The 10,747-nt window shown below is 36.4% G+C and overlaps 1 pseudogene; it reads left to right on the top strand.

The window, feature by feature from the left end:
* The first annotated feature begins 9,374 nt into the window (after window positions 1-9,374).
* LOC143388839 (BCL2/adenovirus E1B 19 kDa protein-interacting protein 3 pseudogene) lies at window positions 9,375-9,988 on the top strand (annotated as a pseudogene).
* The last annotated feature ends 759 nt before the right edge of the window (window positions 9,989-10,747 follow it).

Consider the following 10,747-nt stretch of genomic DNA (forward strand, 5'->3'; position numbering starts at 1 on the left):
AAGAACATAAAAAATTGGGCTGCACAGCGCCCTGTACTCAAAGCAAGACAGTGCAGAATGTGAAAATTGAAGCTCAGGGTAAGGCAAGCCGTGGGGCAAATCAAGAAAGTCATCAAGGACAAGAGAAGCCAGTCACTAGAAAGCAAGTGAATGCAGTAGATCAAATTCCAGAATCCTGGAAACCTAGGAACCTAAAATATTATGCAAGTTGATGGGGAAAGACAGACATACAAAAGAACCAATACGGGAAAATGGGATTGGAGTACAAATATGAGCCCTGGTAAAAAACACTTGCCACAAACGTCTGCTATAATAAATACCTTTACAAATAAAAAACCTTAAATCTTAAAAATCTTAAAAATCTTAAATCTTATAAATGCTCGTTAAAAAATAATTTAATTTTCTATTTAGTGTTTCTAAATCAGTACTTTTTTTGTGATTATTTTTCTATTCATTATATGTATCTAAAAAATATACAGAAGAAACACTGTGCTTTACACTAAATACATCATGCATTTATTATTAATTTAATTCATAAAAAATATTTAAAATATATTAGTTGTTGATGGATCTTTATTTCATTCATTTATATGTAATGTTAAGAATTGAATGCAGTGCATCACACATGCTAGGCAAGTGGTCTATCACTGAGCCACAACCCCAGCCCCTGTAAAAGTAACTTTATTGTTTAAAAATATGAATCAACTTTCAATGTTGACCTTGAAAGTGAAATATATTTTCCTGGTAATATAGAGCTTATTTGGCCAATTTTTATTTTTTGTTTTGTAGTTTTTTAAACTGTAATTTTTACTTCCAATATGATAATGAAATCATTGGTTAAATATTGTGTTATGGCTTCTTTTGCTTTTATATTAGAGGATTGATTTTAGAAAATAGGATTCAAATTAAATAATACACAATAATCACATATTCATAGGATCAAAATTATGGCAACTCTATCAGGATTACAAGATGCTTTTAAAAAGCCAAACACAATTGGAATAGAAGTTTACTTAACACTTAACTGTAATTCTTGTGAGTGTCTTGGTAAAAGAAAGAAACTCATTCATTACGGAAGTGAAGCAGGACTTAGAGGTTGGAGTGTTTGTCCTCACTGGTGACAAGGCAGCTTCTCACTCTCTCTTCATTTATGGTAATGCATCAGGTTTCCTTGGAGATGCAGCCAGGATCACACTGCTCTGTGTGCTGACACCATCTGAGTTCACTTTGAAATGAAGAAACACAGGAGGTACAACCATATGAGGTGGAGCCTCCTGGGGTTCTTGATAGTTTTCTCTGTCATATACTAATGCATTTAGTATGAGTAATTTGAATTTATTGAGAAACCATAATAGGAAATGTATTGACTATTGTTCCAGAGCTGTAATAGTGTTTGAAAGCTACCGACTCCTTCAGTCCCCTTACTAAATGTCCAAAGTTTTTTTTTTTCCAAAAAAATTTCAAAGTAATTCTTGATTCTCCTTTCCTTTAACCCAATCTCTATAATTATGACATTCTTTATTATTAATAAAGAGTTAAATTGGGCTAGGTTTGTGACTCAGAGGTAAAGTGCTCACCTACCATGTATGAGGCATTGAATTCAATCCTCAACACCACATAAAGTAAAATAAAGACATTGTGACCACCTGTAACTAAAAAATAAAAATATTTTTTAAAGAATTATATCTAATTAATTACAATTAAATCTACATCTAATTATTTAAGCATATTACATAAAAGTTTTTAAAAAATCATTTTATATTATATAAAAAGTGATGGGAAAAAGGTATAGTATGGTTACAGCCAAATTGTTATCCAGCAAAGGCAAGTATCTTCTTCATTCATATTTCTGCTCACATTCCTTTCAAAGAAAGTAATCTTCAATACCTAATTTCTGGTTGTGATTCAAACTCATGAATACTTGTGAAAAATTGGAATATTTGTAAATGCATAAAATAACTATTCAGAGATACAACCTCTATTTAGTGTTCTTCAAATAATTTTAAAAATATCTAGTCACATTTTTTAAGCCTCATCTTTTACTAAGTACTTATCTTCACCAAGAAGGCATAGCATTATGCTCTCTAAAAAATGAAGAGAAAGAGAAGTGGAAGGAGAGGCAAGAGTGTGGATTTCAAAAATTTTGAAATTAGATTGAAAGAGAATATTGAAAAAGAGAAGAAATTATTGTTGAAATTTTCGATACCAATGTAAATAGAGTTTGCTAATAGGGAATATATGAATATAAGTTGTTAAGTGAAAATGTAAAGAGGAAAAGAAAGACTTGCAAATAATGACAATCAGGGAGTTCACCAAGTTATAGATACAAATACTTCTCTGATATATTGTTCAATTAAATTTTTGCTGGGTCTTTTCATGGCCTCTGTTAATATTTGAGAATCATGGTTGAAAATGCCAGCTTTTAGCTTAAGGATCCTAAATAAATAAAATATGTACACTTTTACTTGATCTTCTATCAATTAAAGAAAACAATGGTCTTCATTATGGGAAAACAGCCACCTTTTCTTGTGTTTTAGTGCATGATTGTCCCTTTGTATTCATGGAAGGGTTGCTCCAAGCCCATCCCTCCCCCATACATAGAAAAATCTGCTGAATTTAAAGTTTCTATGTACAATAGTTTTATATGTTTATATGACTTACTGCACATACTCCTGTAGAATTTCAGTCAGTTTTACATTACTCATACCTTTCTGATACATTTTATTGGAATGTTATATTTTATTGAGATGGTCAATATTGTTTAGGAACTAGTGTATAGAATAAAGGTATGTGCATGTATAGTAATGATTGTATTTATTTCCAGATATCTTCAAACCCATCATTGACTGAATCTACTCATAAGTAATCTGAAAGTATTCAGGACTGACTGTACTTTAAACAACATATAGGATTATTATGATATTAAATGTTATAACTTTCTCCATAAATACAGTATTTTAATAATCCCAAGTTACTATATCACATTTTATTATCCTAAATCATACAGTATTTTATTTATCTTATCAGATTACTATATAAAATGTTGTTAGTACATGGCCAACACTGCTAGATGCTTTGGATATGATTCCACATATTAAAGTTGATGCCAACATCTAACACCCACAGTTAAAGACTAAATAGTCTCTTAAAAATTTTATTAATTGTTAATGATACAAATGTACAAACAACTGACAAGTTATACTTTTAATAAGAATGTTAATGAAGAATGCTCAGTGTCAGTTACAGCATAGAATAAATGAAGTCAGAAAGATAAAAAAAACTTACTAGAAAAAATGCAAAGAAATTAAGAATTCATAGATAAGGAAGAACTTTTGGAAAATAGGGGCAGGAAAGACACTTCATTGAGAGGGAAAAGCAACCTTTAAGGCCTCTGGAGATGATGAATAAGGATAGGTGTTAGGATTAAAGTCAGTATACCTGCAATCAAGCACTAGAAAAAATGTGTGGAGTTGAGTAGGCTGGAGAATAAACTAGGCAAGAGCCCAGTGAGGACACCATGCTCGAGTCCTCAAACCAGGGTGATTATAGGATGAGACTGAGATGAGGAAAAATAGAATCACATAAATATTTCCACTTAAACTGATAGAACAAACCAGAAAGGAGGCATGTACCCCAACTCAGCAGTAGGAAGCTGTTGCAAAGCTGAGAGAGAGGTGCTGATGGTTCTGAAAGAGATAAAGAAAATACTGGCTTCTGGAGTGATTTAGGAAGTGAAAGATTTTTTTTTTAAACTTCTCATTATTTAGATATAGTATGTGAGGGGGAAAGTAAAATAAAAGCTAACCCTTTAGCTTTCAATTGATTGTTTGGATTGTGGAATAATTCAGTGACAGAGGGATTTGTAAATAAACATAATAATTTGGGAAAACAGAAATAATCCTCCAAATGTGACCATCTCTCTCTCTCTCTCTCTCTCTCTCTCTCTCTCTCTCTCTATCTCTCTCTCTCTCTCTCTCTCTTTGTCCCCCACCTTTCTCTCTCTCATTTGTAATCAAGAATTAAATTTACAGTGATGCCACAGACACTATGGCAATTCACAGTAACCCTACATAAATTTAAAAAAATTCTATTTACTATACATGTCCCATTCTTGTTTTGTTTTTCACCTTAACACTTTTGAAATTGGAACACGTCTAACATCAGATAATCAACAGTATTATCTCAACATTTTTTCTGTTGTATTCATTGTTTCCTTTTTCCACTGCGTTTTTCCCTGAAAAACTGAAATCAAAGGATAAAAAATATCTTAAAAAATGAGTCAATTGCGAACCAAGAAAATCTTTTATTCATCAAATCATTCAAAAAAGAACTGATAGCAATAGAAATTTCCAACTATATTTCTAGATGCCATTTTGAAAAATAAATTTAATATTAATATCTATAGTATTACAAAATACATGTTATTGGAAACTATGGTAATATTTGGAAAATATAGAAAACTACCCATATTTTCATTAGTGTACACTATGTTTAGGAATATTTTTTTTAAGACAGAGGAGAGAGAGAGAGAGAGAGAGAGAGAGAGAGAGAGAGAGAGAGAATGTATTTTTAATATTTATTTTTTAGTTCTCAGCAGACACAACATCTTTTGTTTGTATGTGGTGCTGAGGATTGAACCTGGGCCGCACGCATGCCAGATTAGCGTGCTACCACATGAACCGTATCCCCAGCCCGAGGAATATGTTTTAAAAAGTTTTAATCTTAAGAAAATGGTTCTACATTTTTTCTACTATTTGGGTAATGTCCAACTTCTGTAAATTTTTCTGATAAGTAATATTTCCCCAGAGGTTAGACCCAATGCTTCTCTACTAACATACTTTTAATGCAGATGTGGTCTTGAAGCCAGACTGTTTTTGTTTTGCTTTGCTTTTATTTGTATGCTCAGAATGCCTACGGTCTTGTAGAGATATTTTCTTTGATATTATATATTGACTAATGATTATAGAGAAGTTCTATGTGTCAGGCATCAACCTAAGTGTTTTCCATTAATTAGGTCATTTAAAATACAGCATCCCTATTTTTCTTACCCCTGCCTTATAGAACCAAGGCAGAAGTAGGTCAAGGAATGATTTCATTTTTATATAGATAATAATACCAGAGTCAAGTAAGAGAAAAGAGGAAAAGCTACTGTAGATGTAGCTTATTTCTTGACATATGCAGGAATTCTGATGCTCACTGATGTTTTCTCTAAATTTAGTAATTTGTGCAATATTCTTGAGCAGATTTTCTTGCACAACAAATCATGTCCCATTAACCTGCATCTTATCTTTCCAACTTTCTATCAGTTTCAGTAGTAAGCCCAATAAACAACACTTCCTCTGCATTCTCCACAATATAGCTCTTCCGAAGTGAATTCAAACTTATTCAATGAAATCTCATCCTCACCCATTTTAAAACAGAGGTGCAAGTAAAAGTAAATGAAACAATGTTTTAGATTTACAACTGCTCTCTGTTATCCAGTTTTGTCCTATGGCTTTAGTTAATATTCTTTGTATTTGTATTCTTAAGTTTCCAGTGTTTCATTAGCTTTGGAAATTGTTTAAATCTGCTTTTCTTCTTCTGTATTTAACATTTATGATAGAATTGCTTCTAATTTTTATGAACATCTTGTATTCTATTTTTCTTGGCCATTCTCTAACACTTACATTTGCAGGTCACATTTTCTTTCCAAGACATACATTATCCTCTGACCTTTTTTTCCCATAATATTCACTGCTGTAATCCAAAGTGTCATCACTACGTTCTGCAATGGCTTTGTAACTGGTCTCCTTTCCATTACATGAGATCACTGTTTTATAATTTTTTCCTAAAATTGCCAGATAAATTTCTTTATACCCAACATCTCAGAATGCCTCTTATCTCTTCAAAAGCTACTTGGATACATGTACCATTCTTAGTTTAAAACTAAGCAAGTGTTCTGAGTTCCCCCTGCCTCTGGAAGGTGATTATGTAAATTATATTTATATAAATGTAAATATATAAATCCTTTTATATCATGTCTTCTAGCAACCTGCTGTTTTCATTTATACACTGAGAGAGAATTTTTAACTTTTCTTTCAAGAATGCATAGTAGATTTACTGATTCATTTCTAAAGGACAATAAGTAGTGAAAGAAGAGTGGATGGTTTGTAAGACTGGGTTGTAAAAGGCAAAACATACCAATAGTCCACTTCTAAGAGCCTTCTTCCCACAGCCCCCAATTTGCACTAGAATTCCATTCTTTTACCTTAATGTCAAATATGACTCATGCTGTATTAATATGAAAATAGATTAATGGTCTGTAAGTATAGTTTATGCAATTAACACATACAATCTACTAAAACATGATCACCAAAATAATGTAATGTATTTGTTACAATTCTAAGAAGTCAGCCTTGAAAACTTAATTTAAAGTTAAATTTAAAACTTAAAGTCAAATTTAATTCTTGCATTTATCTGTCTTTCTGTGTGTGTGTGTGTGTGTGTGTGTGTGTGTGTGTGTATTCTCAATTTCACAGGGATGGTAATTAAACCCAAGTCTCACATACGCTAGACAGGCAATTTACCAATGAGGTAAATATCCAGCCCTTTTAAAATCTTGAGACAAGGTCTGAGCTTGATCTTGAACTTGCAACCCACCTTCTTCAGGCTCCTGATAACTGGGATAATAGGAATGTGCCCCCATGTACTGATTATATTATATTAAGGACTTACGTAAGGTGGGGATTTTTCTCTGCAGCGCTGGAAGTGTAACCTGTGAGTTCCAGGGTTTGGGGGCTGGAGGTAAGGGGGTAGCTCTTGTGTTTTAAGGAGTGTGTAGAGGTAGAGGCAGCATGAGGATTCCTCAGGTGGGGGCATACCTTGCGGTGTCTGGGCGGGATCCCATTTTGTGAAGGTACAGGTATGTGGGTCTCAGTGAGGAGATCTTAAAGTAGAGTCAAGCTCCTGGGGACAGGAAGGCCTGTTGTGGGGATGGAAAGGGGATGCTAAAGGGAGCCCAGCCTTCCGCAAAAATGAGAGGATCAATTTGGGGCCATGAAGACTTCCTCCCACATTTCAACATTCTCATTCCTGGGAGACAACTCTAGGAGTCAGAAGGCCCCTTCACTTAGCATTCCAGGCCAGAGCTTATGGACTGCTCCTTTGGCATATGGGTCTCCTCACCCCTTGCTTTCTATGACAGGAAGATAGCAAGTTTTTGCTTTCCCTCCACCTTTTCACTCTCCCTTGGGCCAACCTCAAGCTTATTCAGACCTCTGGAGTCCTAGCTTAATCAAGGTCCCTGTAGAGTTTGGGGATGTTTACAGTTGTGGAGACAAAGGATAGCATTTCCATATGTGGACTGTGAATGTGTGGGTCCATGAATATGCTGTGTGTGCATGAGGACATGTGCCTGGAGTATGTGTATATGAGAATGTGTGTGCACCAGTCTGGAGATGTCCAAGTGTATATCTAGGTATTGTGTGTATGTGTATCTATCTGTGTGCAAGAACAGTTTTTGTGAGTCTGTACTTGTATGAAATGTGAGTTCCTGGGAGTGAATAAGGCTATGACTGTGTGTGTGCTTGTGTGGTCAGTGTGTATTACCCTTCCCTTGTCAGTGCTGCCATCACTCAGCCTGGTGCCACATTGCAGCTATGTTTGCATCTTGCAAGTTGTCAGCCCAAGATAAAGGGAATACAAAATAAAGAACACAGAATAGAGAAGTAGAAAAAAAGGCAGAGAGCAGAGTGAGGGGTAAAAGTGTGAACAGAAAGGGCCAGAGTATGCAGGGGAATCAGGGGCATAGGAAGTGGCTCTTCCCAGTCCTGAGTGCTTCCATTTGGGAAGGTGCTGCAGCCACTGCCCAGAGGCAGCTTATGACATGAGGCAACAGCTGATTGCTGTCAGAGCACTCTTGGGGCTGGGAGTGTGCACATAGGGGCAAGTTGGCACCATCTTGGATTCTGAGTTCTTCTTTGGTTTGCAAAAGTGGTAGCAGCACCTCTGTAAAAACAGGTAATGCACAGAGGTGCGGCTTCAGCAGGAAGGACACTGGCTACCTGAACATGATCAAGAGATGGTGGAGCACATGACCTCAGCATTTTTGACAAGGCATAGAGTACCTGTGTGAAGGCCACCTGAAGCTCACCTGCCAGGTAAGTACTGCACTAATTACCTGATGCTCAGTCAAGTGAGTGGCAGTAGTGGATGACCTGGTTCTAAAGCTCCTTGCTAAAGGAGGAAAATATTTTAAGTGCTATAGGAAATGTTTTTGCTAGAGAAGATGACAGAAGGAAATTTGGAGGGAACAAAAAATGTTGTCCTGTCAATTTGGGGATGGGGTAGGGTTGAACCTGAGAAGGCAATCTACTGCTTACAAGATTAGAAAATCCTCATGCTAGCTCACATTGAAAGATACTGGAATGCCCACATTTTAACATTGTTTTCCTTTTCTATAGTTTATGTTCACTTAAAGTGCTTAATTCTAATCTAATTACTAATGTGAAAAAGCACAAGGTACAGCTAAGATATTGCATTAGGAAACTATAATATTTAACATGAAATTTTTTAAAAATTCTATTTATCTAAAACCTGATTTATTTTATATAATGGCTTAAAGGCTGATGATTGATGTTGGTGATGTGTTATACATGAATTTTCTTCTATAGTATTTTTTCAAATTTTGAAACATTCAAAGTTAACAAATTGGTAAGAAAATGAGTCTTTCAATCAAGATTTTTATATTGTAGTTGTATGTCAATATTAATAAGTTTGATAGTGCACCTTTTAACCAACTTCAAATTCTTGCAGATTATACTTTGAGCACTTATTTACCTGCAGCAGATGAAAAAAAAATATTCTATATGTTACTATTTTAGAAATGTATGCTAAGTAAAAATATACTGAAATGCATTGAGAAGTCTATCCAAGATTTTTTAGAATTTTACACTCTTGTCCAACTCATAAAGTGTAGCTTTAAAAACAAATTTTATGAGATATAACAAAACATTCTTTTAAAGTAGTAGTCACAATCCTTTTATTTTGATGGAGGAAAGAGTGAATGAAAGTTGGCACTTTTTAAAAAACAAGAAAATCTTTTGAGTAAAAAAAAAATTCAGACTTCTTGATGATGGAATAGTTGTGGCAATTTTAAGGAAAATCTATTTTATAGGTAGCATAAAACACTTTTAAGATTGTGTCTCTAGCACAATTTGTGATACAGGAGAAGTAGAGTATCTTAAAGACAAAAGACTTAGGATAATACAGACCTTACTGGGTAGATATAATCTTCTTTCAACTTGAGATTTGAGAGTGCTTAGCGGTCGGCCGGCGGCGTGCGTCCTCCATCGCGGTCGCCGCCAAGGCAGCCACAGCCGAGCGCAACCCCGCTGTCGAGCCACCTTCCGGCGCCATGTCGCAGAGCGGAGCCCCTGGGATGCAGGAGGAAACCCTTCAGGGCTCCTGGGTGGAGCTGCACTTCAGCAGCGGGAATGGAAGCGGTGTTCCAGCCTCAGTATCTATTTATAATGGTGACATGGAAAAAATACTGCTGGACGCCCAGCACGAATCTGGACGGAGTAGTTCCAAGAGCTCTCACTGTGACAGCCCACCGCGCTCACAGACGCCTCAAGAAAACACGAGAGCTTCAGAAACAGATGTCCACAGTCTCGGCGAGAAGAACAGCTCTCAGTCCGAGGAAGATTATCTTGAGAGAAGGAAAGAGGTCGAAAGCATCTTAAAGAAAAACTCAGACTGGATATGGGATTGGTCAAGTCGGCCAGAAAACATCCCCCCAAGGAGTTCCTCTTCCGACACCCCAAGCACACGGCCACGCTCAGCATGAGGAACACCAGTGTCATGAAGAAGGGGGGCATCTTCTCGGCAGAGTTCCTCAAGGTCTTTCTTCCGTCTCTGCTGCTGTCCCATCTCCTGGCCATTGGATTGGGGATCTACATTGGGAGGCGTCTGACAACCTCCACCAGCACCTTTTGAGGGAGATGTGGACCTGGCATTGTTGGCGTGCTGGGATTCCCTCCTGAGCTGACGGCTGGCGCTACGGTTATCCTTGGGTGGCCGCACCACTTGAGTTTATTTGTTCCATAAATGCTGCGCTCATAACTTAGTAAAATGAAACAGCAGACACTAAAATCATGCTGGCCTGTAATTAAACCTATGGGATCAATTAATAAGCATGTCAGACTGATAGTTACTGTAAGATTTGGTAGTAAATTTCCTTTGGATATTAGGTATAAATAGTATAAATAATATACTAGTTATGTAGTAATTAAAAAATTAACTGTAACCTTAATTGTTAAAATAGTTTATATTTCAAAAGACTGAACTACATTAATAGGGAAAAAAATACTACAGTAAGGGATTCGTCCAAAAGAAATATTGTGGCCTTATAATACCTGTTTTCAACGGCATGTTAGATATAGTGGACGTGGGCTGTCTCCATCAGGAGCCATGGAACCCAGGTACAGCTGCAGGCTCCACGGTGCAGCCCGCACCCTGAGGGCCTTCTGCTGGGTACCAACCCCAGCCCCCGACTGTCCGCCATCGCCTGGACGGTTGAACTGCTGTTGAAGGCACCTACTTGGTTTTACTCTGCAGCTCTGGATTGCTGCAGCTCTGGATTGCTGGGTCTGATCTTACTGTTTGTGTTCAGCTTTTGTGTGCTCTTACACAGCTTTACTGTGAGCAGACGTATCTACTTAAACTGGAGATAGACAAAAATAAATCTTTGCCAAATTCTTCAGATTGC

This window comes from Callospermophilus lateralis, unplaced genomic scaffold (assembly GCF_048772815.1).
Source record: "Callospermophilus lateralis isolate mCalLat2 unplaced genomic scaffold, mCalLat2.hap1 Scaffold_45, whole genome shotgun sequence".
Classification (NCBI taxonomy): domain Eukaryota; kingdom Metazoa; phylum Chordata; class Mammalia; order Rodentia; family Sciuridae; genus Callospermophilus; species Callospermophilus lateralis.